This window comes from Apium graveolens, chromosome 5 (genome assembly GCF_009905375.1).
Source record: "Apium graveolens cultivar Ventura chromosome 5, ASM990537v1, whole genome shotgun sequence".
Lineage (NCBI taxonomy): Eukaryota > Viridiplantae > Streptophyta > Magnoliopsida > Apiales > Apiaceae > Apium > Apium graveolens.
In genome coordinates this window covers 278,725,041-278,752,833 of record NC_133651.1, presented here as the reverse complement: position 1 = coordinate 278,752,833, position 27,793 = coordinate 278,725,041, and positions in this window count along the sequence as shown.

Genomic DNA, 27,793 nt, shown 5'->3' with positions numbered 1-27,793 from the left:
GGAAACTTTCTTCAAAGAAGGTTTTATTTGATAATAATCATAGTACAGACTATGATATTCCTTACAAGTATAAATGGAATGCCATAAACTACCACAATGAAAACAAGGATTTTGTGGTTTGTATCTAACTGACTGACTCTTAACTCCTGATTTCGAAGGTAAGGAGTTAATATTCTTATTTTTCCTGCAAAAAGAAGCCAGATGGTTAGAACTTCCACAGTTATGACATGTTTTCCTAGGTGCATCAGGAACAGGTTTATAATTATTGCTTTTATTCACACCTTCCTTTCCATTCCTATTTTTCCTAGGTGATTTTACCTTGTTTGCATTCTTGACATCTTTCAGCTTATGCTTAAGCTGCTTCTTTGTCATTAAGCCTATGTTTACTTCAGCTGTCTTTTCCTGTTTTAGTTTGTCAGAAGTTAATTCCTCTTTAACTTCTGATTTCTCATTATCAGACTTTACAGTTACAAACTTAACAGGTTTTAACTTTGGCTTTTGCTTAACAACATGCTTAATTTCTTCAGTTCCTTTATCATTCTTATTTTCTCCATAACCTAAGCCCTCTTTCCAATTTTCACTACTTAGCAAATTTTGAGTTGTTCTGCCAGAGTTAGTCCAAGTCCTGATTATTTCTCTTTCCTTTTCTAACTCAGTTTTTAGAGATTCATTCATTTTTAGCACTTCATCCCTAACATAAAAAGCATCATCTCTATCCTTCTGAGTTTGATGGAATATGACTAACTCTTTTTCTAAGAAATCATTTCTTTTCTTATATGCAAGATTTTCAGAAGTTAATCTTTCACATGTTAAAGTTTGATCTCTATAGCTAACAAACATGGTTTTAAGATATCTTCTCAACTCATTAATATCATCAGTATGAAAAGCATAAGTAGTCTGAGGTACCTTTGTTTCAGCAGCTTCAGAACTGCTCTCAGCACTTTCTTTATCAGCATTTGCCATTAATGCATAGTTCTCCTCACTTTCAGAGTCTGAGGTGTCTGTCCAGCTTTTCTGCTTTGTGACAAGAGCCTTGCCTTTATCACCCTTTACCTTCTTGCAGTCAGGAGATATGTGGCCTTTCTCACCACAGTTATAGCATTTAACATTGGTGTAATCTCCTCTGTCAGATTTTCCTCCTCTTCCTTCAGATCTTCTGAAATTCTTCTTATCAGAACTTATGCTTTTCCTGGGAAACTTCTTTCCCTTCCTGAACTTCCTGTATGCAATCTTTGTGATTCCTTTCACCATAAGAGCACACAATTTCATCATCTCCTCATCAGCATCAGTCTCAGGTAAGCTTTCAGAATCTGAGTCATCATCACTCTCAGAACTTGATGACTCAGTATCAGACTTTATGAAAAGAGCTTTACCCTTGTCTTTCTTTGAGGAAGCTGCTTTGGGGAATTCTTCTTCAGCCTTAAGAGCAACTGTCCTTGACTTTCCTCCTTTCCTCTTGCTTCTTTGTTCCATCTCCAGCTCGTGTGTCTTGAGCATTCCATAGATTTCGTCAAGAGTTGTTTCATCAAGATTGTAGTTGTCTCTTATTGTCGTTGCCTTCAAATCCCAGCATTCAGGAAGAGCTAACAGGAACTTAAGGTTTGAGTCTTCAAGATCATACTCTTTATCAACCAATGACAAATCATTCAAAAGTTTGACAAATCTATCATATAAATCATTCAATGACTCATTAGTCTTTGAGTCAAAGTGTTCATACTCTTGAGTGAGTATTGTCTTCATGTTCTTCTTAATTGTGTCAGTTCCCTGACATCTTGTTTCCAGAGCATCCCATATCTCCTTAGCAGTCTTGCAGTTGATTACCCTGTTTGACATTACATTGTCAATGGCACTATGCAATAAGTGTCGTACCTTAGCATTCTTAGCAATTGATGCTAATGTCCTCAGCAGTATAATCACTCTTCTCCTTTGGTACGATCGTTGCTGCTTCACCTGCAACTGCAACAGCGAGTTTGGTTGGTTTGTGAGGACCTTCCTTGATTCTATCCAGGTATTCTGGATCTGTTGCTTCCAGGAACATGGTCATCCTTACCTTCCATATGGGATATTCAGATGGTCTCAGTATGGGGACTCTGATGGTCTCATACCGACTCTGAATTTGTGTCTTTGGTGGTTCCTCAGTTGTGGTAGGCTTAGTTGGAGTTTCTGTGTCCGACATGATTGTGTTTGGATCTTTAACTGTATGTAAGTTAACAGATAAGCTTTGATACCAATTGTTAGGTCACACACACACTGTAGAGGGGGTGAATACAGTGTATAGTACACTCAAATCGAACTTAAAGAACTTGAGTAACAGAAAACAAACTTTATTGAAACAATAAACTCTGTTACAATATGGAACTGTTACCTCTCAGTGATGAACAAATATCACGAGAGCTGCTAGGGTTATATAGAATAATAACTTCGATAATGATAACACTTATAGTGTAAACCCTATGCCTGTGTTTATATACTACACAGTTACAAGATAATCGCTAATTGATATGGAATATAATTCTGCTTCCTAAAATATATCAATCAGATATCTTCTATTCCAAGTATTCCATTCTTCACGGAATTCCTTCTTCATGCATATCTCTTCTTATGTTTTATCTCTATCTTCTTTCCTTTAATCAGCTACTGTCCTTATCTGATCGTCCTTCAGCACTTAAGTTCTGATATCTATCTTCTGATGATTATCTCCTGATAATATAAGTACTGATATCCTTAAGTCCTGACTTCCAGTATAAGTACTGATCAACAGTTAAGTACTGATCTATCCTGTTCACACAAGATCTGAAAGCTAAACATAAGACATATTAGCCATGACATTATCAAATATATCTAACACAACTGATGAACCATTACAACTACTGCATATGGATTTATTTGGACCAGCCAATGTATTGTCAATTTCTAAGAAGAAGTATTTCCTAGTTATTGTAGATGATTTTTTCTAAATTTTCATGGACGTATTTTCTTGAATCAAAGGATGAAGCAAGTGAAATCATCATCAATCACATAAGGCAAGTCAACAATCATCCTGATCTCAAAATTAGAAGAATCAAGAGTGACAATGGAACTGAGTTCAAGAATTCTACAATGAGGTTGTTTTGTGAAGAAAATGAAATCATTCATGAGTTCTCAGCTCCAAGAACACTACATCAAAATGGAGTGGTTGAGAGAAAGAATATATCATTAATTGAAGCTGCGAGAACTATGCTAGAAGAATTAAAGTTACCAATTTATTTTTGGGCCGAGGCTGTCAATACTGCGTGTTACACTCAGAATATTTCTTTAATCAATCTAGCCAAAGGCATGACTCCCTATCAATTGCTCAAGAATAGGAAGCCAACACTGAACTTTCTTCATGTTTTTGGATGCAAGTGCTATATTATAAGGAATCAAGATGACCAATATGGAAAGTTTGATGCAAAAGATGATGAAGCTATCTTTGTTGGGTATGCTGTTGGAAAAGCAAATAGAGTCTACAATTTGAGAACCAACATTGTTATGGAATCTGTACATGTTGTGTTTGATGATAAAAAGATTGAAGGACTGCAAGATGAAGGTTTTCATGAAAGCCTTAAATTTGATAATCTTGAAATATATTGTGATGATAGTGATGATGAAAGTGATCAAGAAGGAATGAAAAAAGGATGTTCAAATGAAGCAACAACAGTTGATGCAAAAAGTGCTGCATCCGTTGAAAAATAAAGTGCATCATCCGTTGAAAGACAAAGTGCATCATCCGTTGAAATACAAGGTACTACATCCGTTGAATGAGTAAGTGCATCATCCGTTGAAGGACAAAATTCAGCATCCTTTGATGATCATTATAGATCACTGTTTGATTAAACCCCATCTTCAAATCAAAGATTCACCAACTCAAGGGGAGTGTCAACTAGTCAACACTCAGTCACACATCAAGACACCAATGAGGCCACTTCATATAGAGCAAATCTACCACCTCAAAAAAATGGACTACAGATCATCCATTTGAACTGATCATTGGTGATGAAACATCTAGTGTACAAACAAGGAGAGCAACTCAAGATGAATGTTTGTACAGTAGCTTTCTATCACAGGAAGAACCAAAGAAGGTAGAGGAGGCTCTAATGGATCCAAATTATGTTTTATCTATGCAGGAAGAGCTAAACCAATTTGAGAGAAACAAAGTATGGAAGGTGGTACTCAAACCTAAAAACAAGCATTCTATTGTCACTAAATGTGTATTCAGAAATAAGATGGATGGAAATGGCATAGTTATAAGGAATAAAGCTAGATTGGTTGCCAAAGGGTACTCTCAGCAAGAGGGAATATATTTTGATGAGACATTTGCTCCAATTACAAGACTTGAAGCTATTGAAATCTTTCTAGCCTATGCAGCCAATGCCAATTTCAAAGTCTATCAAATGGATGTAAAAAGTGCAGTTCTAAATGGAGAATCGGAGGAGAAAGTCTATGTCAGTCAACCTCCAGGTTTTGAAGACCCCAACTTTCCAGATTATGTTTACTATCTTTTGAAAACATTTTATGGATTGAAGCAAGCACCTATAACCTGTATGAAACTTTGTCAAATTTCCTTTTAGATAATCACTTCACTAGAGGTAATGTTGACAAAAATCTTTTCTTAAGAAATGTAAATGGCTCTAGTATACTTGTTCAAATTTATATAGATGATATAATATTTGGCTCTACAGATGATAAACTTTGCAAAATGTTTGCCAAATTGATGCAAAGTAAATATGAAATGAGCATGATGGGAGAACTAACTTACTTTATTGGTTTACAAGTTAAGAAAGTTAGTGATGGAATATTCATTAGTCAAACTAAATATATTCATGATCGTTTAAAGAAGTTTGACTTAATGGATTGCACATCTGCCAAAATCCCATGGCCACTATCACTAAGCTTGAATTGAACACAATTGAAAAGTCTGTGGATATTTCAAGCTATAGAGGTATGATAGCTCACTTTTATATTTGACAGCTAGCAGACTAGATATAATGTTTGCAATATATGTTTGTGCTAGATTCCAAGCTGATCCTAGGGAATCTCATTTAGTAGCTATTAAGAGAATTTTCAGATATCTCAAGGGTACACCAAAACTTGGCATTTGGTACCCTAGAGATTCTGGTTTTGATATAATTGGCTATTCAGATCCAGATTATGCAGGTTGCAAGATTGATAGAAAAAGTACAACAGGAGCTTGTCAATTTTTAGGAAACAAGTTGGTGTCCTGTTTTAGCAAGAAACAACCCGCAGTCTTTACTTTTACAACTGATGCTGAATAAATTGCTGTTGGCAGCTGTTGTGCACAGATTTTATGGATGAGAAATCAACTGTTGGATTATGGTCTACATGTGAACAAGATTCCAATATTCTATGAAAACATAATTGCCATTGCCATTGCCATTACTGAAAATCCTATGTAGTATTCAAGGACAAAGCACATTGACATCAAGTATGATTTCATAAGAGAGCATGTGATGAATGGTACCGTGGAACTTTATTTTGTTCCAAGTGAGCAGCAACTTGTAGACATATTTACTAAGCTACTTGATGAATCAACTTTTACTAGGTTGGTAAGTGAGTTATGTATGCTAACTTACTCTTAATTTACTATTATTGATGTCCATGCAATTTGTAATGCAGCAAGAAATAAATTTGATTTTCTTGATCAAGTCATGAAAAGGTGAAATTTTGGCTAAGTCAAAATTACTCTTTCAATGGATGAGGATTATCCGTTGATAGTCAAAAATAATGCTGGATACTTTATCCTTCAACGGATAATGGTAGAGTTAATATTCGTTGATCAATTATAACTGTTGATTCTAAAGTGTTATCCGTTAATATGTACTTACAGTCTGTATACGTCGATGGATTATTTTAAAATTTCTACAGTTTACTTTATTTTTGAACGATTATTTTTGGCAATTATCATTGGGTATTTACTTTTATTTTGAATAATTTTTTTGTCTTATTCTGGGAAAGTATAAAAGCCAATTTCATTTTCAGATCTCACTTTTATCTTTCTCTAAATTCACAAGGAAAATTTACTCTCTTTCGTCTCCAAAAACCCTCTTTCTCTCTGTAACTGAAATCCTAGCAAAATGGCACCAGTTGTGAAGATAATGTCTCAGTCATGATTTGTCTACGAAAAGAACAATTTTGGGCCACTCGTGGAAAAAAGTGTTACACATGAGGACTATCAGAAGATGATGGATTTCATAGGCAACTGCAAGCTCAAGTACTCCATGCTCGAGTCTCCAGTTATTTACTATGAGGTTGTTGAGGAAATCTGTACTACTGCAATATTTGATTCAAAGGACATGACTCTCACCTTTAATCTCAAAGGTAAAATTATTATGTGAATTCTGATGCAGATCAATCCTGTTTCAAATTGCCTGAAAATAACAAAACTGCTCCACATACTGACACTGATGTGATTAATATGCTTATATCTATGGGCTATTATCTTGATACTGCTAGTTTAGGTAGTATTAAGAGAAAAGGACTTAGGAAAGAATGGAGTTATCTATGTGATGCTTTTATTAAGGTTTTTGTTAGGAATATGTTGTAGGCTTGATGATATTTTACCAAAACACCTTAGTAGATTTAATTAAGTGTAATTGTAGCTTTCAACGGATAATCTTACTCTGTCATCCATTGAAAGAGTAGCTTATGTTTAAAATATATTTTTGTAGCACATTTCTGTATACTGTAATATCTTAGAGAATTAGAAATTGTAGGATATTCTAAGTCAAGTTGGATACTAGAATGATATGCAAAATAGGTTGGATAATTGTAAATATTAGGTGCCTTGTACTTTTGCATAAATGAACTTGAGTCAACTGCTATAGAAATACTTTCAACGGATGTTTCTATAAGGCTTCGACGGATGACCCAAGTCCCAATCAACGGATGATCCAATAGAGTCTCGACGGATAATCAACAGAGTCTCGATGTATAACAGATTCAAATAGGAGTTGATAGTGACTTGAAAGTCACATGGGTTGATTGTATACAAAAGGAATGTGACATCCTGTAATTAGGATTATGAAGATCAAGAATCATTTCCATTTTTATGTAAAATAGGGACGTTTAAAGATGCCATATCTATCTGGATTGCATTGGACATAGAAATGAAGAAACATGTGATTAGACCTAGATAATAGACTTATATTTTGTCTTATTACACATGTAACTTGGTGATATATAAACCAAGCATAGCAAAGAGTTAATTATCGATTAAAACAGTTAAAACAAGCAAGAACAAGAGCATTTGTAAGCTATATCTTTAAGCACTCTCTAGTTCAGTTTGTAAGAACTATTGTAAGCAGCTGTGTGCTTTTGCATCACATAGATCTTCTACATTTATATATATCTCTAATGGAAATAACAATCCACCAAAAAGTTTTAAAAATCCTTGTTTATTTACTTTGTGTTTGAATACTTGAATATTTCTTATCCGCAATTAGCCTATTCAAACATTATTATATTTATATTTGTAAGAAGTTTTAATTTCCAAAAGAAACCATAATTCCATTCAACCCCCCTTCTGTAATTCTGTAGTTAGATTATTTCGGAATAACAATTGGTATCAAAGCAAGCTCTTGATACACTAAGATGTTCCTCGAAGAGCTGCTAAAGATGTTGATGGAGCTGTAGGCAATGAACAAAGCATTCCAAAGCCACAATCAGAATGGACATATGAAGATATTGAGCAAGTGCACAAAGATAAAAAGGCTATGAACATCTGGTTCGATGGTCTTGATGGAGATATGTTTGACAACGGTATCAAATATAAAACTGCTAAAGATATTTAGGATATAATTCAAATCATATGTGATGGAAATAAACAAGTGAGGCAAAACAAGATGCAACTTCTAATCCAGAAGTATGAGAACTTTCATTGTGAATACAGTCGATATTTGAGTGATATTTTTTGTAGATTTCAAAAACTACTAAATGTACTGAAGCTGCATGGAAGAGTCTATCAGACAAAAGATTCAAACCTAAAATTACTTAGATCTCTAACGAAAGATTGGAAGCCTATGACTGTCTCTCTTAAAAATTCTCAAGATTACAAGGAGTTTACTTTGGAGAGACTATATGGCATTCTAAAAACTTATGAGCTTGAGTTGGAACAAGATGAGCAGATAGAGAAAGGAAGGAAGAAGGGAGGATCTATAACACTGATAGCTGAACAAGAGAGAGTGAAAGAGATGAAGGTTGAAGCTGTGGAATCTGTACCAAACTCTAGGGTTTGTGAAGGCAAAGGAAAAGGGCTAATGGCTGAGCATGAAGATCATCTCAGTCATGATGAAATGGAGGACATAGATGAACATCTAGCTTTCCTATCAAGAAGGTTTGCCAAGCTCAAATTCAAAAAGAATTTTGGAGCAGCCAAGCCAAATAGAAACATGGTGATAAATCTAAATTTAAGTGTTTCAAATGTGGCTTGAGTGGTCATTTTGCTAGTGAATGCAGAAAGCCTGATTCTGAGAAAAAGAAGTTTAATCCTGTGGATTATAAAAAGAAGTATTCTGAACTGATCAAACAAGAGGAAAGGGCTTTCCTGACTCAATAAAATAACTGGGCAACTGATGGGGAAGATAAAGATGAAGAAACAAGCTATGTCAATCTAGCTCTAATGACCAAATCAAATGAAGCAGAAGTCAGTTCTTCAAGCAATCAGGCAATCACTACTAATCTAGCACACCTTTCTAAAGATGCGTGTAATGATTCTATAGATGACATGTCAATAGAATTATATCACTTGCGTGTTACACTTAAATCACTCATTAAAGAAAACATAAAAATTATGGAAAATAATCTGTTTTTAAGTGAAAGGAATATTGTGTTGGAAACTCAATTTGTTGAGTTTGAAAAACTAAAGATAGTGTGTAGAATTGCTAAAGAGGAACTGCCTGAATTTTTGAAGAAAGATGATATTTTGAAAAAGCAACTTGAACGAGAGCAAGAGGTAATCAAGGCTTGGAAGTCATCAAGAGATGTACATACCCAAATTGCTAAAGTTCAAGGTATAGAATCATTCTGTGAAGAAGCCTAGAAAAATAGCAAGGAGAAACTCGATCCTGTTTTGGTAGAAGGATTTTCAACGGATGTGGATACAACGGATAATGAAGATCATCCGTCGAAAGCTAAATGGGATTATCCATCGAAAGATAAGGAACCACATCCGTCTATTGAAAAGAAACCAATTAGCAAAGCCAAGTTAGCTAAACTCAATGAGAAATATGGATCAGTTTCCAAGAACTTTGTTACAGGAGAATTAAGTCAAGTCAAGGAGAACAAAAGAGTTAATGTGGGGCATCTGTCAATGAAGCAACTGAATGACAGATTGGAAAAAATTGAGGTCAAGGCAGACTCCAAGAGGAAAAATAACAAAAATGGGAAAGTAGGAATTAACAAACATAACAACTACACACCTGATAAATAAGCACCAAGAAAAATCCGTGTTAAGTGTGGTAGTATTAATCATTTGTCTATTAATTGCAAATCTTCTATGCCTGCACCCATGTCTGCACCTCCTCATTTCCCAACAGGTCCACAATGCCTATAAATGTTATGCCTGCACAAAATTTGAATGCACAATTTGACAATATGCCATTTTCACAAAATCCTTACTATCCTACATTCACTATGCCTCAAATGCCATTTAGCATGCCATACTCGAATAACTTGTTTGCACGTAATATGCCATTTCATGTTAACCAACATGTGTATGATAATTCTACAATTATGAATGGTTTTCAAAGCCCTTCTCTAATGACCAAGGTTGAATCTTCATCACCTAAGTCAAATGAGGAAAAGCCTAAGAAAACTAAAAAGAAGGCTGACAAGGCAGGACCCAAGAAAACTTGGGTACCAAAATCAACTTGATTTGATTTTGATGTTTGCAGGGAAACATAAAGAATCTTTGGTATTTGGATAGTGGTTTCTCAAGGCACATGACTGGAGATTTTACCCTGCTCAATGAGTTCAAGGAGAGAGTTGGACCAAGTATTACTTTTGGAGATGACATCAAAGGGTATACTGTGGGATATGGCTTGATTTCTAAAGATAATGTCATCATTGAAGAAGTTGCTCTAGTGGATGGACTCAAACACAATCTTTTGAGTGTCAGCCAACTATGTGACAAGGACAACTCAGTAACATTCAATTCAGAAGCCTGTGTTGTTACAAAAAAAAGTAAAACAAAGTGGTTCTCACTAGAGTGAGAAAATGAAATGTGTATCTAGCTGACTTCAACTCATCAAGTGTAAATTCTATTACTTTCCTTTTCAGCAAAGCAAGTCAAGATGAAAGTTGGATGTGGCATAAGAAATTGTCCCATCTGAACTCCAAGACTATGAATGAATTAGTCAGGAAAGACCTAGTAAGAGGCATTTCTCAAGTTGAGATCTCAAAGGATGGACTGTGTGATGCCTGTCAAAATGGAAAGAATATCAAGGCATTATTCAAGAAGAAGCTTAAATCTACAATTGAAGAACCACTACAACTCTTGTACATGGACTTGTTTGGACCAGTCAATGTGTTATCAATCTTAAAGAAAAGATATTGCCTAGTGATTGTGGATGATTTCTCAAAGTTCACTTGGACATATGTCCTAAAATCTAAGGATGAAGCTAGTGAAATCATTATCAATCATATAAGGCAAGTCAACAATTATCCTGATCTCAAAGTAAGAAGAATAAGGAGTGACAATGGAACTGAGTTCAAGAATTCTGTAACGAGGTTGTTTTTTTTGAAGAAAATGGGATCATGCATGAGTTTTCAGCAACAAGGACTCCATAACAAAATGGAGTGGTGGAAAGAAAGAATATATCTCCTATTGAATCTGCAAGGACAATGCTAGAAGAATCAAAGTTACCAACTTACTTTTGGGCAGAAGCTATAAATACCCCATGCTACACTCAAAATATTTCTTTGGTCAATCAAGCAAAATGCTTGACTCCTTATTAATTATTCAAGAACAGAAATCCAACACTAAACTTTCTTCATGTCTTTGGCTGTAAATGCTATATTCCGAGGAATCAAACTGAACAACATGGAAAGTTTGATGCCAAAACAGATGAAGGTATTTTTGTTGGGTATGCGGTTGGAAATACATACATAGTCTACAATCTGAGAACAACATTGTTATAGAATCTGTACATATTGTGTTTGATGATAAGAAGATTGAAAGACTGCAAGATGAAGGTTTCCATGAAAGCCTCAAATTTGACAATGTCGAGATGATCTGCGATGACAGTGATGATGAAAGTGATCAAAAATAATTTCTATGGAAAATGCAAAAAAATTAGCAACAAATGAAGCACAAAATTCTACATCCGTTGAAAGACAAAGTGTGGCATCTGTCGAAGGACATGATGCATCATCCGTTGACAGAAAGACTGCATCATCCGTCAAAAGGCAAAATTCAACATCCGTTGAGCCATCAATAGGAATTAAAAGTCAATTTAAATCACACTCAGAAAGGACCCCAACCTCAAATGAAAGATCCACAAACTCAGGGGGAGTTCCTTCTAACCAAAACTCAGTCACACATCAAGACATCTTTGAGGCCTCTTCATCTAGAGCTAATCTACCACAATAAAGGAAACGGACTAGAGATCGCCCATTTGAACTAATTATTGATGATGCATCTTCAAGAGTGCAAACAAGGAAAGCAACTCAAGAATAATGTCTATATAACAGCTTCTTGTCACAGGAAGAGCCAAAGAAAGTATAAGAAGCTTTGTTGGATCCTGAATGGGTTTTGGCTATGCAGGAAGAGCTAAACCAATTTGAAAGGAATAAAGTATGGAAGCTAGTACCCAAACCTAAAGGCAAGAATTATATTGACTCTAAATGGGTATTCAGAAACAAGATGGATGAAATTGACATAGTAGTCAGGAACAAAGCTAGATTGGTTGCCAAGGGATATTATCAACAAGAAGGAATAGATTTTGATGAGACTTTTGCTCCTGTTGCAAGATTTAAAGACATCAGAATTTTTTTATCCTATGCAGCCCATGCCAATTTCAAGGTCTATCAAATGGATGTTAAGAGTACATTTCTAAATGGAGATTTGGCGGAGGAAGTTTATGTCAGTCAGCCTCCTGGTTTTGAGGACCCCAACTTTCCACATTATGTCTACTATCTTTTAAAAGCACTTTGTGGATTGAAGCAAGCACCTAGAGCTTGGTATGACACTTTGTCAAAGTTCCTTTTAGAAAATCATTTCACAAGAGCAACTGTTGGCAAAATTATTTTCTTTAGAAATGTTAATGGCTCCAGTATACTTGTTCAAATTTATGTGGATGATATTATAATATCTTTTAAAGAAGTTTGACTTAATGGATTGCACATATGCAAAAAATCCCATGGCCACTGCCACTAAACTTGAAATAAACACAACTGAAAAGTCTGTGGATATTTCAAGCTATAGAGGCATGGTTGGCTCACTTTTATATTTAACAGATAGTAGGCTAGATATAATGTTTGTTAATTATCTTTGTGCTAGATTTCAAGCTGATCATAGAGAATCTCATTTAGTAGCTATTAAGAGAACTTTTATATATCTCAAAGGAACACCAAAACTTGGCATTTGGTATCCTAGAGATTCTGGTTTTGATCTAGTTGGTTATTCAGATACAGATTATGCAGGTTGTAAAATAGACAAAAAAAGTTCAACAGAAACTTGTCAATTTCTAGGAAACAAGCTAGTGTCCTGGTTTAGTAAGAAACAATATTCAGTTTCTACTTCCATAGTTGAGGCTGAATACACTGCTGCGGGTAGTTTTTGTGCACAAATTCTATGGATGAAAAATCAGTTATTGGATTATGGTCTACATGTGGACAAGATTCTTCTATGACAACACAAGTACCATTTCCAATACTGAAAATCCTGTGCAAAATTCAAGGAGAAAGAACATTGACATCAAGTACCATTTCATTCAAGAACATGTCATGAATGGTGTGATGACCGAGAATTTTGTGACGTAATTAAGAGAATAAAATGTGATTTATGTAAATATGAACTATGTGATTAAGTGTTGGTTAATTGTCTTTACTGTATATTAATATCTAGGAGCGTAAATAGAAGCGTTCCAATTTAAAGATTCAGCTCATGAGTTAAGCTATGTTGTCGGGCCTTCAGGTAGAACGGAACCCGTCCTAAAAAGGGGATTAAAGTATTTAAAATGTGAATTAAATGTTATTATGTGAAATGAAATGCTTGAATAAAGTAATGCGTTATAGTGACGTGTCGGTCGATAATGATATTGTGAAGCGTGATTGAAACATTGAGCGTCGGGCCGTCAGGCTGAACGTGACCTGGTACGCATAAAAAGGAATAATGTTAAAGAAGGACAATTTTTATGATCAGACATGAATTCTGATGTGTCTGTATATGTGCTTGCTTGTATGTATGCATGATTAGTGATCTGTTAATATTTTATGGATTTAAGGGAATTACTTGCTTTAAATAAGGTTTATTTAACCTTCAAACATTTTTATAAAATTATCCGAGTAAGACAAAGACATGAGATTTGTTCTGTTATCTTCGAAATAGTCCTAGAGACTTTTTAAAAATGATGGACGGATTTATTTTATGATCGTTGCATTTTAAATTGATTTTTATGTGATAAAATGCTATTATTAGTACGAACTTGTAAAAATCATATAAAATCAACCGTACACTCAAAATCTTATTATGAGTAATGGTTGGAAAGCTAATTTTGAGATCTACGTCTTAAAATTTTCATTCTTTACATACCCATATTTTCTGAGAGATTTATTCATTATTTAAATTCATTTTTGAATTTTGAATAAAAGAGAAAGGAGAATAAAAGGAAAGAAGGATTTGTAAGTTAAAAAAGTACCCCTGCCCTTTTTATTATAAAAACCCATTCCCCCTTCTTTTCTTCCTTTACCCGGTTCTTCTCTCTCTCTTTTGTTTTCTCACTTTCTCTCATCTCTCTCTCTCACTCTCGAAGCTCTCTCTTCTCTCTCTCTTTTCCTTTTGGTATATTATCTCCCCCCCTCTCTCTCATTATTTGAAATCCTCCATGAATCTTCATCTTTGTTCCATATATGAGCTTCAATTCATGTGCAAGTGTGTGCTTATGCTTGCATGCGAATTGCATGTGTGTGTGTTTGGGTTCGGTTTTGAATCGAGGCCCGGGTTTTGCTTGGTCAATTCTTGTTTCTCTGATTTTTATGATGAAATCATATTGCATGTAGTGTTGCTGCATTTTTTTTAAGTCAATCGGAGGTTTTATGGTTGGACACCCTCGAATGAGGGCACCACCGTGAAGCCACCGCCACCGGTGATGAACTTCGGTGAACCAGTGGTGAGTGATGATGTTATTACTGAACTCTAGTAGTCATAAAACTTATTTTTGGTGTTTGCATGTGGTGATTTCTTAAAAACCGAATGGGTTTTTTTTCCGGAAGTTATTGAGTTGATTTTGTTGATTAAAGTGATTGTGGATTATTATTTTAGGATAATAGTGGGAAATTAGAATGATTATTGGTTTAAAGAGATGAATTGATAATTGCATATAATATTTGAGTATAATCGAATAAGTTTAGTTTGATTTGTAAAGAAAATGAGTTGAATGTCTAAGTTAAGGTTTAAAATAAGTTGAAATTGTGATTTAAAACTTTACATGTTAAAATCGATCTTTGCATGTGTGTTTTCTTGAAAAACCCGAATGGGTCTTATGGTTAAAAAGAGAATTAAGTTAATTTTGTGAGTTTATATGCTAATGGTATTAGTTGCTAGTGATAATTGAAAGGAGAACTTGGTTGCATGTCAATGTTTGATGGTGCTTGTGTTCGAATTTTTGATAATTGAAAGAAGGTGTTAATTTTCGATTCTTAGTGTGATTATGATTCGGTTTTTTTGGATTAAAAAGGATAAAGCTTGATTGCGTAAGTGACTCTTGTAATTTGCATGTTACCAAAAGAGGTTTATTTATGTTTGATTATGTGTGATTGAAATTGAGTACATTTGGTTATGCTTTGTGGTTATAGCCGAATGGAATATAGGTATAAAAGGGATTGATTTGGTTCCATTACCTTGCTAAGTGATTGCATGTAAAATTCTAGGAGATATGTGATTTATTTGTTTGTTTGATTGTTGTTGTGGTTCGAATTAAGGAATAAAAGAAAAATGTGAATTAAGTTGTTTGGTATTAAAGAACTATAAGTGATAGTTATGGTCGTAAAGATTTAGTTGTGAATAAATCATGTACTCGTATGAGTTATAATAGTGTGATTTGAAGAATGGTTAAGGTTAAGAAAGTATAAGTTGATTATTGAGTATTTAAAGATATAAAGGTTATGAGAAAGGAATGTGTTATGTGCTATGTGCATATGTGTATAAATTATACTCGTATATTTGAGTCAAGAGTATAATCGAGTTATCGTATTGATTGAACATTACGGGAACGTGAGTTGAGAATTAATTAAGGTTTTGGTTTTGGATTGTAGATTCGGAGCGTGAGGGCATTCAGGCTAGGAAAGGGAAAGATATACCAGGTGGAAGTAGTTTAACCTTCACGAAAGCGAATTCAGGCAAGTAACTCTAATTACTTGTGTAAATGGTTATAGAGAGGATATTGTTCATGCCATGTAGAGTATTGAACTGTTAAAAGAATGAACCCCTGTTATTGATTTGAGATACCCTATCTTTGATCTTGTAAAACTGTTATTGATAAGCTTATTGATTCAACCCGTTGGTAACCTATCTTTCCTGTTTAAATTATTTGTTATACCATGAACTGTTATAAACCCTATAAGTACCTTTACAAATCCCTTGTAATGATGCTACATTCCTTGATCACCACATTTCCTATTGATCCTTGAAACAATTTTGATTCTTCTAACTTAAGTACCTTATTATCATTGATTCAAGATCCCTAGAATTGCACCTTCTTATCCTTGATTCATTTCCTTAACTTTGATTTCTTGAAATTGAATCTAAGAATGAGTTTCGACTTGAAAGAGTCCGATTGATTTCATATTCTTGGTGATGATAAAATGAATTTAGAAAACCTGCTTTTTGCAACTCAAGGTTTTCCAAATGAATTCCTGATGGATTGTATTGGGACGTAAGAGGCTAGTGGGAGTAGTCCAGTCATAGTAAGAGGCTAGCGGGGCTAGTCCAGTTTAAGGCTGAATTTTTTTCCATTTGGTACCTTAAAGACCGGATGGAGGTCGGTACGGGCTGATCACCCGTATTATAATGAAATGAAAGATAAAGTAGTCCAATCAAGGGTTCCATATTGATTTTTAAAAAGGAATTGAAATTTCCTACTCAGTAATTGATTCTTTGAAAATGAAAATGGTTTATATTGCTTTGAAAAGAATTGATTATGATATTGTGCAGCTTATAACTCGTGAACCCTGATTTTTATTCTGTTGATCATATAATTGATTCCATATAAAAAGATTGTCACTTTCCTTTTTCTTTTGAAAGATCTGTTTTGATCCTTTAATGATTTGTGATGAATGTTGGCTTTCACCCTGCTTTGAGCCTTGTTCCTTGAAAGCCCCAAAATTTTCCTTCATAACCCTTTCACAACCCGAAAGATAGAAATCTGCCACCTAGAACTGATAAAGTAGAATGCCCTGAGATTGGTAAAGTATATTGTGGATTCTATATCGTAGAACTGCTTTATAGTTACTTGCTGAGTTTTATACTCATATGTTTGTTTTTAATCTAACCATGGCAGTTAAGGAAGAAGATGGCCAGGCTTAGGTGCACTGCTCGTAAGAGCGTACCTGGTGGTCCCTATCGTGTTGAGGGCTTCCGGTTGCCAGAGCAGGTAGTGATGTTTTTGAGTGAGCAATCGCTTAGCCAGAGAGTTGTAAAGATACAATGGGTTATCTGTCGGTTCCAAGACGGTATCGATTATGATTATTTAATATTATTTTAGGGTTGTAAGTTATATTTATGGTTGGTAGTTGTAATCTTGTCTCATACTTTATCCTGTTTGATCCTGTTAGTAGTTAATCGGGGTTTATGCTTATTTAATTAATAGATTAAAGATGTGTGAGTCCTTATTTCCTAACCCCGAGATTGAGGGCATCACAAGTGGGTATCAGAGCGACAGTATCTAGTCCCTGAGAAAAGTTAGGATTAAAAGGGTATTTTGGGTATATATTTATCGCGAGAGAGTTCGACTCGTATAAAGTTGAGTTAGACTATTAGGTATAGTCTAAGGAAAAGTGTGTAGAAGCTAAAATGGTGACTAGAGTTCGGGTGTGAGTTAGCTAGAAGCTTTATATTACCCTAACGTTGTTTCTTGGTTTTTGTTTTATGTTTTCTCTCAGGATCCCAGTAGTGGTAGTGATTCTGATTCAGAGATTAGTTTGACCGGTACCCCAGTGGACCCCATTCCACCCTCTCCAGAGGATCCTGTGAATGTTAGTTCAGATCCAGAGGAGGATCCTTCTGAGAGTAGTGAGATCCCTATGCAGATTTCACCCTTGAGGCCAGATTCAGAGACCCCTGCCCCTGAGCTAGAGTCTGAGATGCCTAAGACTGTGCCTGTCAGTGTTGGTGGCAAGTTAGCCCAGGACCGAGACTTTGTGTACTCCCGTATTCCTGAATTGGGAGCTTTGGTGGATAGGTTGATTCGAGACTCTAGGCAGAGGACTTCAGTAGTGATGGAAGAGTGGAGAGCTAGGATTCAGTTGGTGGAGCAGGTTGCTCGGAGGAGATTGGATGAGGGACCATCCACTAGTGATGCTGATGCTGAGGCCCAGAGGCTGCATAAGATCATTCGCTGGATGTTGGTCATTCTGAGAGAGATTCTGGATGATTAGTTTTTAGGCGGGATTGTTGGTTGAGCCCGTAGTTGTTGTTTTTTAGCGCCGGTAGGCTTTGGGATACTTGGTCAGATACCGGGATCCCTTTTTCATTTGTTGTATTGTATTTCAGAATCTTGTAGTAGTAGTTACTAGAAGTTAGGGGTAGATAGGGGATATTTTCCAGTTTTTCCTCTGTTTAACCTTGCTATATTATTGTACCTTATTTCTGAACTTTTGGTAACCAGACTTTTATTTAAGTACCCTTTGTTTAATAAATCCATTATCTTGCTTTCTATTGTGCACCCTAAAGATCTGCATAAACTGTTCTAAATACCATGTTTTCGTATAACCATGTTTAAAATTCGTAATACCCTCTCCTGTGCCATGAGAAAACAACACTGATATGAGAATTATGTAGTAATAGGATTGCATGTGCAAAATTGGGTAAACCTTAAAACCCGCAAAGAGATTTTATAGTAAAATGTTGATATATATGCCATGCTATCGTATTGCTAAATAATTGCTCAATCAGGTTTGTGAGAAATGGCCAACTCACCAGATCACCAAGAAGAAGAATTTCCAACCCAAGACCCAGAATCCACCATGATGAGCAGACTTTCTCAGCTTTTACAACAACCTGTGGCCCCTAAAGTTGGAAACTTCAAACACTTTCAATCTGTTTATCCCCCAGAATTCTTAGGATTACCCGATCCGATAAAAGCACAATCGTGGTTAAGAGAAATGGAAAAAGCCTTTGAATTAGCAGAAGTTAAGGACGATAAGAAAGTCCAGTATGCGAGTTATTACTTGAAAGATGAAGCGAGTTTCTGGTGGAAATCTTCAAAGGCATTATTGGAAGGAAAGGACTTAATATGGGATAAGTTTACTGAAATGTTCTTGTTAGGAATATGTGTATTAGTTTGATGATAAGTTAAGCAAAACACTTAAGTAGAAATCTAGTGTTTGTAGCCTCAACGGATAAGACCATCTTGGCTATCCGTTGAAGGAGTAGCTTTACTTAGCAATAAGTTTAGTATTGTAGCACATTTCACTCTCTGGTATCAAGCTGTAATTCTTAGATGTTGTTAGGAAATAATCAGTCATGTTGACTACTAATGGATGTACAAATAGGAGGGCTAATTGTAAATATTTCATGCCTTGTAATTTTGTATAAGTGAAGAAGTGTCAACGGATATTGAAGACCTTCAACGGATAAGAAACTATGCTTCAACGGATAATATCCATCAACGGATAAATGCTTCAACGGATAATATCCATCAACGGATAAGTGCTTCAACGGATAAAGACTTCAACTGATAATGCATCAACGGATAAAGCTTCAACGGATAAAGCCTCAACGGATAAGGCATTAACGGATGAAAGCTTCAACGGATGCTTAGTTCATTAGCAGTTGATAGTGACAATTCACAAGCTAACAGAGGCACATGGATTGACAGAGACATACTGGAATGTGGAAGCCTCTAGGAGGAATCAAGAAAATGCAGCATTTCCATTCTGATGCAAACAAGGAAGTATTCAAAGATTTACAGATTACTCTAGATTGCATTGGATAGAGAAATGAAGAAGAAACATGTGAAGAATCTTTTCAATTGTATTTTACAGTTTGTCTTCACTTGTAAACTTGGTGATATATAAACCAAGTAGCAGCTAGTAATTAGATATGAATTTTCCTTGAGCTGTTTAGAAATATCAAAAGAGAAAATCATCTAGTTTGTACTAGGAAGCAGCTGTGATTTAATTCTTTGAATCACAGATTTTCTGAAACAACACATCTCTGGTGGAACAACAAATCCACCAGAAAAGTTTTTTTTTAAAAGTTCTTTGTGTTCATTACATTTGTGTTTGAATATATATCTGTCTGCATCAGCTTCAAGCAATTCACACACATTTGATCACTCAAACACTTAGCCTTGGAAACTGCTCAAAACTTGAAAAAGTTTTGAGATTTACATTCAACCCCCTTCTGTAAATCTCATTGTTAGTCCACTGGGAATAACAGTTGGTATCAGAGCAAGCTCTTAACATACAAAAAGTTTAAAGATCTATTCTGCTAACATCATGAGTGCACAGAAGAATCCTCCTGCTAACATCATGAATAGGAAGGATATTGGTGTAAAGATCCCAGTCCTGGAAAAAGATAATTATCATCACTGGAAAGTGAAGATGCATTTACATCTTCTTTCTCAAGATGAAAGTTACATCAACTGTATTGAAAATGGTCCTCACATCCCTCACAAAGTAGCCACAGCTGCTACTGCAACAGTTACTGTTGGACAGTCCATTCTCAAGCCAAAAGCAGAATGGACTATTGAAGACATGGAAGAAATCCGCAAGGATAAGAGAGCCATGAACATTTTGTTTAATGGCTTAGATCAAGATATGTTTGACAATGTCATCAATAGCCAAACTGCAAAGGCAGTTTGGGATACTGTACAAATCATCTGTGAAGGTACTGAGCAGGTTAGAGAAAACAAGATGCAGCTTCTTATTCAACAGTATGAATATTTTCACTTTGAAGAAGGTGAATCACTAAATGATACCTTCAACAGGTTTCAGAAACTGTTGAATGGATTGAAGCTGTATGGTAGAGTGTACCAAGTCAAGGATTCCAACTTAAAATTTCTTAGGTCTCTGCCAAAGGAGTGGAAGCCCATGACTGTCTCTTTGAGAAATTCTCAAGATTATAAGAACTTCACACTTAAAAGATTATATGGAATTCTGAAGACTTATGAACTTGAAATGGAGCAGGATGAGCTGTTGGAAAAGGGAAAGAGAAAAGGAGGAACAGTTGCTCTTGTAGCTGACAGTGAGAAGATGGAAGCCAGGAATGAGGAGAAGACAATGCCAAGTCTCAAAATTGGTACAAGCAAATCAGAATCAAGCAAGGGTAAAGAGCAAGTTGCCGAGGATGAAGACAATTCCAGTCAGGATGAATCTGATGATATTGAAGAACATTTGGCCTTTCTGTCCAGGAGGTTTGCAAAAATGAAGTTCAGGAAAAACACAAAGTTCACTAAGCCAAACAAAAACATGGTGGACAAATCAAAGTTCAAATGTTACAACTGTGGCATTAGTGGACACTTTGCAAGTGAGTGTAGGAAGCCAAATTCTGAGAAAAAGAAATTTGAGCAAGTTGATTACAAAAAGAAGTATTTTGATTTGCTCAAACAAAAGGAAAGAGCTTTTCTCACTCAAGATGATTGGGCAGCAGCTGGGGTAAATGAAGATGATGATGTGGAATATGTCAACCTAGCCCCGATGGCTAATTCTGATGAAAATGAAACTAGTTCATCAAGCAACCAGGTAATTACTACTGATCTCTCTCAGCTTTCTAAACATGAATGCAATGAAGCCATAAATGATATGACCAATGAATTATATCATTTGCGTGTTTCCCTTAAATCACTAGCAAAAGAAAACACTAGGATCAAGGAGAATAATGTGTTTTTAAGTGATAGGAATGCTGTGTTAGAGGATCAGGTAATTGAGCTTGAAAAGATGAAACTTAAATGCTTGACTGTTGAGAGTGAACTAGCAGAAGCTGTTAAGAAAGTATAAATTCTTTCTACACAGTTAGAAAGTGAGCAAGAGGTAATCAAGGCCTGGAAAACATCTAGGGATGTTAGTGTTCAGATTGCAAAGGTTCAGGGAATTGAATCATTCTGTGAGGATGACTGGAAGAAAAACAAAAAGGAGTTAGAATTAATTGATGGATTGTCAACGAATGTGGAATCAACGGATGATGAAAGTTATCCGTTGAAGGAAGAAAAGGAGCATCCGTTGAAGGCTCATCAATTAAAATAGGCAAGTTCTTTTAAAAATAAAAGTCTCAATAAAAAGAATGTTTCAACTCTCAAGAACTTTGTCAAAGAAGGAGCTAGCACATCCAGAGATGTCAGTAAGGTGAATATATGACACATGACTTTAGATCAGCTAAAAGATAGGCTCAAGTTGGTTGAGGATAAGAAGGAAACTAAAAGAAAATCTAAAAGAAATGGGAAGGTAGGGATTAATAAATATAATAATTACACACCTGATAGGTATGCTCCTAGAAAAAGCTGTGTGCATTGTAAAAGTGTTAATCACCTATCTGATAATTGCAAATCTGTTAAAAATGCTCCCATGCCTTCAAATCCCTCCATGCCTAAAATGTCTATGTCACCTCTGCATGCTATGCCTGTTATGTCTCACCAGAATCCCCATGCACATTTTGCAAACATGCCATATATTAACAATCCTTATTTTACTGCATTTAGTATGCCTCAAATGCCATACAATATGCCTATGTGGAATAACATGTTTGCACAACCTATGCCTTATCAAATTCAAACAAATGTGTTAAATGATTCTGTGACTAACCCTACACTTCAACCAACCACATCTGAGACCAAGGGTGACCCAAAGTTACCTAAGTCAAAAGATGCAGGAGGAATGAAGTCTAGGAAAAAGACTAACAAGGCTGGACCCAAGGAAACTTGGGTACCAAAATCAACTTGATTGATTTTGTTGTGTGCAGGGACAAAGAAGAAATCTATGGTACTTGGACAGTGGTTGTTCAAGACACATGACAAGAGATTTCACCTTGCTCACAGAGTTTAAGGAAAGAGCTGGCCCTAGCATAACCTTTGGAGATGACAGCAAAGGATTCACTATGGGATATGGCTTGATTTCAAAAGAAAATGTCATCATTGATGAAGTTGCATTGGTTGATGGTCTCAAACACAATTTATTGTGCATCAGTCAACTATGTGACAGAGGGAATACTGTTTCCTTCAATTCTGAAGCCTGTATTGTCACAAGTAAAAAGGACAATAAAGTGGTTCTAACTGGAGTTAGAAAAGGGAATGTGTACTTAGCTGATTTCAACTCTACAGATGCAGAATCCATAACTTGTCTTCTCAGCAAAGCAAGTCCAGTTGAAAGTTGGCTATGGCACAAGAAGCTGTCCCATTTGAATTTCAAGACAATGAATGATCTAGTCAAAAAGGACTTAGTTAGAGGAATGCCTCTAATGGAATTCACAAGGGATGGGCTGTGTGATGCTTGTCAGAAAGGAAAGCAAAAGAAAGTATCATTCAGTAAGAAGCTTGAATCTGCAATTGATGAACCACTATAACTTCTACACATGGATCTTTTTGGACCAGTCAATGTATTGTCAATTTCAAGGAAAAGATACTGCCTAGTGATTGTAGATGATTTCTCAAAGTTTTCATGGGTTTATTTTCTTAAATCAAAGGATGAAGCTAGTGAAATCATCATCAATCATATCAAGCAAGTCAACAATCATCCTGATTTCAAAGTAACGAATATTAGGAGTGACAATGGAACTGAGTTCAAGAATTCAACCATGAAGTTGTTCTGTGAAGAAAGTGGGATCATGCATGAGTTCTCAGCTCCAAGAACTCCACAACAAAATGGTGTGGTGGAAAGGAAGAACAGATCACTAATTGAAGCTGCAAGGACAATGCTTGAAGAGTCAAAACTCCCAACTTATTTTTGGGCTGAGGCTGTCAACTGTGCATGTTACACTCAGAATATTTCTCTAATCAATCAGGCAAAATGCATGACTCCCTATCAATTATTCAAGAGAAGAAAACCAACTTTAAACTTTCTACATGTCTTTGGTTGCAAATGCTACATCTTAAGGAATCAATCTGATCACAAAGGGAAGTTTGATGCAAAGGCTGATGAAGGAATATTTGTTGGTTATTCTGCTGGAAAATCATATAGGGTCTACAATCTAAGAACCAACATTGTCATGGAATCTGTACATGTTGTGTTTGATGATAAAAAGATTGATGGACTAACAGATGAGGGACATCATGAAGGACTCAAATTTGACAATATTGAGATATACTATGATGATAGTGAAAGTGAGAATGATGAAGAAGGCATCTCAAGAAGAATTCAGAATCTGCCTTTGGATAATGCACAGAATGCTGCATCCGTTGAAAGTCATAATTCAGCTTCCGTTGAAAGAAGTATTGCAGCATCCGTTGAAAGACAAAGTGCATCATCCGTCGAAGTTCATAATGAAGCATCCGTTGATCGCAGTCTGTCAACGGATAATCAATTCACTTCATCAGTTGATAGAGCTCCCAATTCCTTTCAAAGGATCAGCAACTCAGGGGGAGTTTCAACAAATCAACATTCTATCTCACATCATGAAAATACTGAGGCAACCTCATCTAGGGCTAATCTACCACCTCCAAGGAAATGGACCAAGAATCACCCTTTTGAACTAATCATTGGTGATGCTACATCAAAAGTACAAACTAGAAGGGCTACTCAAGATGAATGTTTGTATAGTAGCTTTCTATCACAGGAGGAACCTAAGAGAGTGGAAGAAGCTCTATTGGATCCAGATTGGATTTTAGCAATGCAAGAGGAGCTAAACCAATTTGAGAGGAACAAAGTATGGAAGCTGGTACCCAAGCCAAAGAACAAGAGTTCTATTGACACAAAATGGGTATTCAGAAACAAGATGGATGAAAATGGCATTGTCATAAGGAATAAAGCCAGATTGGTTGCTAAAGGCTATTCTCAACAAGAGGGAATAGATTTTGATGAGACATTTGCTCCAGTTGCCAGACTTGAAGCCATCAGAATCTTTCTAGCCTTTGCAGCTAATGCCAATTTCAAAGTCTATCAGATGGATGTCAAGAGTGCATTTCTAAATGGGGAATTGGAGGAAGAAGTTTATGTAAGCCAACCTCCAGGTTTTGAAGATCAAAATTTTCCAGACCATGTGTATTATCTGTTGAAAGCACTCTATGGACTAAAGCAAGCACCTAGAGCCTGGTATGAGACTTTGTCAAAGTTCCTTCTAGATAATCATTTCACAAGAGGTACTATTGACAAAACTCTCTTCTTTAGAAATGTTAATGGCTCTAAGATACTTGTACAAATTTATGTAGATGATATTATATTTGGATCTACAGATGATAAGCTTTGTAAAAAGTTTGCTAAATTAATGCAAAGTAAATATGAAATGAGCATGATGGGAGAGCTAACTTACTTTCTTGGTTTACAAGTTAAACAAGTTAGTGGTGGAATTTTCATTAGTCAAACTAAATATATTTATGATCTTTTAAAGAAGTTTAACTTAATGGATTGTTCACCTACAAAAACTCCCATGGCCACTGCCACTAAGCTTGAATTAAATAAAGCTGAAAAGTCTGTGGATATTACAAGTTATAGAGGCATGGTTGGCTCACTTTTATATTTAACTGCTAGTAGACCTGATATAATGTTTTCTACATGTCTCTGTGCTAGATTTCAAGCTGACCCTAAAGAATCTCACTTAGTGGCTATTAAAAGAATTTTCAGATATCTCAAGGGGACTCCAAATCTAGGAATTTGGTACCCTAGAGAGTCTGGTTTTGATCTAATTGGCTACTCAGATGCAGATTATGCAGGTTGCAAAATAGACAGGAAAAGCACAACAGGCACCTGTTAATTTCTAGGGAACAAGCTTGTATCATGGTTCAGCAAGAAGCAGAATTCTGTTTCCACATCAACAGCTGAAGCTGAGTACATTGCTGCTGGTAGTTGCTGTGCACGAGATACTATGGATGAGGAATCAACTATTTGACTATGGTCTGACTGTTGACAAAATTCCAATATTCTGTGAAATCACAAGTGCCATTGCCATTACTGAAAATCCAGTGCAGCACTCAAGAACCAAGCACATTGATATCAAGTACCACTTCATTAGGGAACATGTGATGAAAGGTACAGTGGAACTTCATTTTGTTCCAAGTGAAAAGCAGATTGCAGACATATTTACCAAGCCACTTGATGAATCAACATTCACAAGATTAGTAAGTGAGTTAGGTATGCTTAATTATTCATAATCTATGTCATCTATATAATCTGTCTTGAAGCCTGAAATGAAATTTGCTGCAAGAACAAAGTTGGCTTTAATTAAGACTTATCCTATCAACGGATATTCTCTATCCGTTGAAAGCCAAAATTGTTCTATCAATGGATATTCATTATCTGTTGAAAGACAAATACATTTCTGGTAATTTTATCCTTCAACGGATAAAATGGCATTGTTCATCAACGGATAACTATTTCCCTTATCCGTTGAAGTGTCACGTCAGTTACTATAAGTGAGTCACAACCGTTGATTCTTTTACTCAATCGTTGATACAAATATACAGTGTTGTATGTAATTGTATTTAAGGTAGTTTTCAGAATTTCTACAGTTTTCTTTGTTCTTGAACGGCTGTAACTTACTTAAAAGTATCATTTAATCATTTTATTTACGTTTTAATTCAAGAAAGTATAAAAGCCAAATTGAACTCTTATTCTCACTTTACGCTTTCTTGCAATTCTTATTCTCTTTCTCTCTAAATTTTCAAGTTTTTCTCTGCAACCTCTACTCACAACAATGGCACCAGTAGTCAAAATTATGTCTCAAACAGGATTTGTTTATGAAAAGAATAATTTCATAGCCTTGGTTGAAAAGAATGAAGCCCATTCTGATTATCACAAGATGATGGACTTCATCAAAAACTGCAAACTAAGCTATGCAATGCTGGAAGCCCCAACCATCTACTGTGAGGTGATTGAGGAGATTTGGACAACTGCAGAGTTCAACTCCACAGATATGACTATTGCCTTCTCTCTCAAAGGTAAGGACTATTGCATTAATTGTGATGATTTACAATCTTGCTTTAAGTTGCCTGAGAATAATGCCATGACACCACACACTGATAAAGATGTCTCTGCTATGCTAGATTCCATAGGCTATGCTTTTGATTCTGCTAGTTTAGGTAGTATTAGAAGGAAAGGCCTTAGGAAAGAATGGAGTTTTCTTGGAGATGCCTTTATCAAGGTTTTCTCTGGGAAGATTAGCAATTTTGATGCTATCACTTCATCTCTTGTTAATATGCTCTATATGCTAGTTTCTGATAGGTCCTTTAATTTTAGCAACTGTGTTATGCTAGAATTAGGTTCCAGATTAGGTAACAAAGCTAATAGACCATATAACATCTACTATGCTATATTCTTTATGTTATTGGCTAACCATGTTGCTGAAGGTTTGGTTATATCCAATGAGAATAATAAACTCAAATGCTGGGCACAAGAGAAAAGGGTCCTTGCAGACCTTTTGAGAATGAACCTCAACAGCCAGGTGCCATTGGTATACTTGCCAATCATGAATGCACCACAGGTAAGTGAGGTAAATACTTCTATAACTCCTACTACTTCCAACCCCACTGTTTCTTTGCCTTCTAGTGTGGCTATGGAACCTGTGTCTTTGTCCAAACAGGCTCCTACCAAAGCCACCAAATCTAAAGTTTCCAAAGTCAAGTCAAAGAAACCTACCTCTGTTGTTTCTCAAAAGACAACAGTTGTAACAACTACCATAAACCCTGAAGGGAGTGAACAGGGTGTGAGTGGTGAGGGGAGGGGTGAACATCAAAAAGCCCCCCAGGATAAGGTGGGAGAGATGAGTGGTACCCAAACCAGCCAAACCACAGTCTCTCAAAAGACTGTGGTGGTTCAAAAGGAGTCCAGCACATCCCTAGTTGCATCCTCCCAAAAGGATGTAACTATTGAAAATAGTCCCCAACCAGGGACACAGAACAAAAGAGGGAGGGACACTAAAGCCACACATTCACCATTTAAAGCCTTTTCAAGGAAGAAGAAGGCCAAAACCCTAGTTTCCACACAAGGGACACACACAGCACAGATACATCCACCAGTATCTATGCCTTCTCAAATTCAGCTTGATGTGATTCCAGCAAATGTGGAATCACAGCCCCATTCTCTCAATATAGAAACACACCATTCATCAAACTCTCCAACACCCTCTCTGGATGTGGATATGATATTCACATCAATTCCTGATTCTCCCTCATTAAAACTCAGGGATGAGCCCCACTCAAAACCTGATGATCATCATCTTTTAGATGATTTGTTG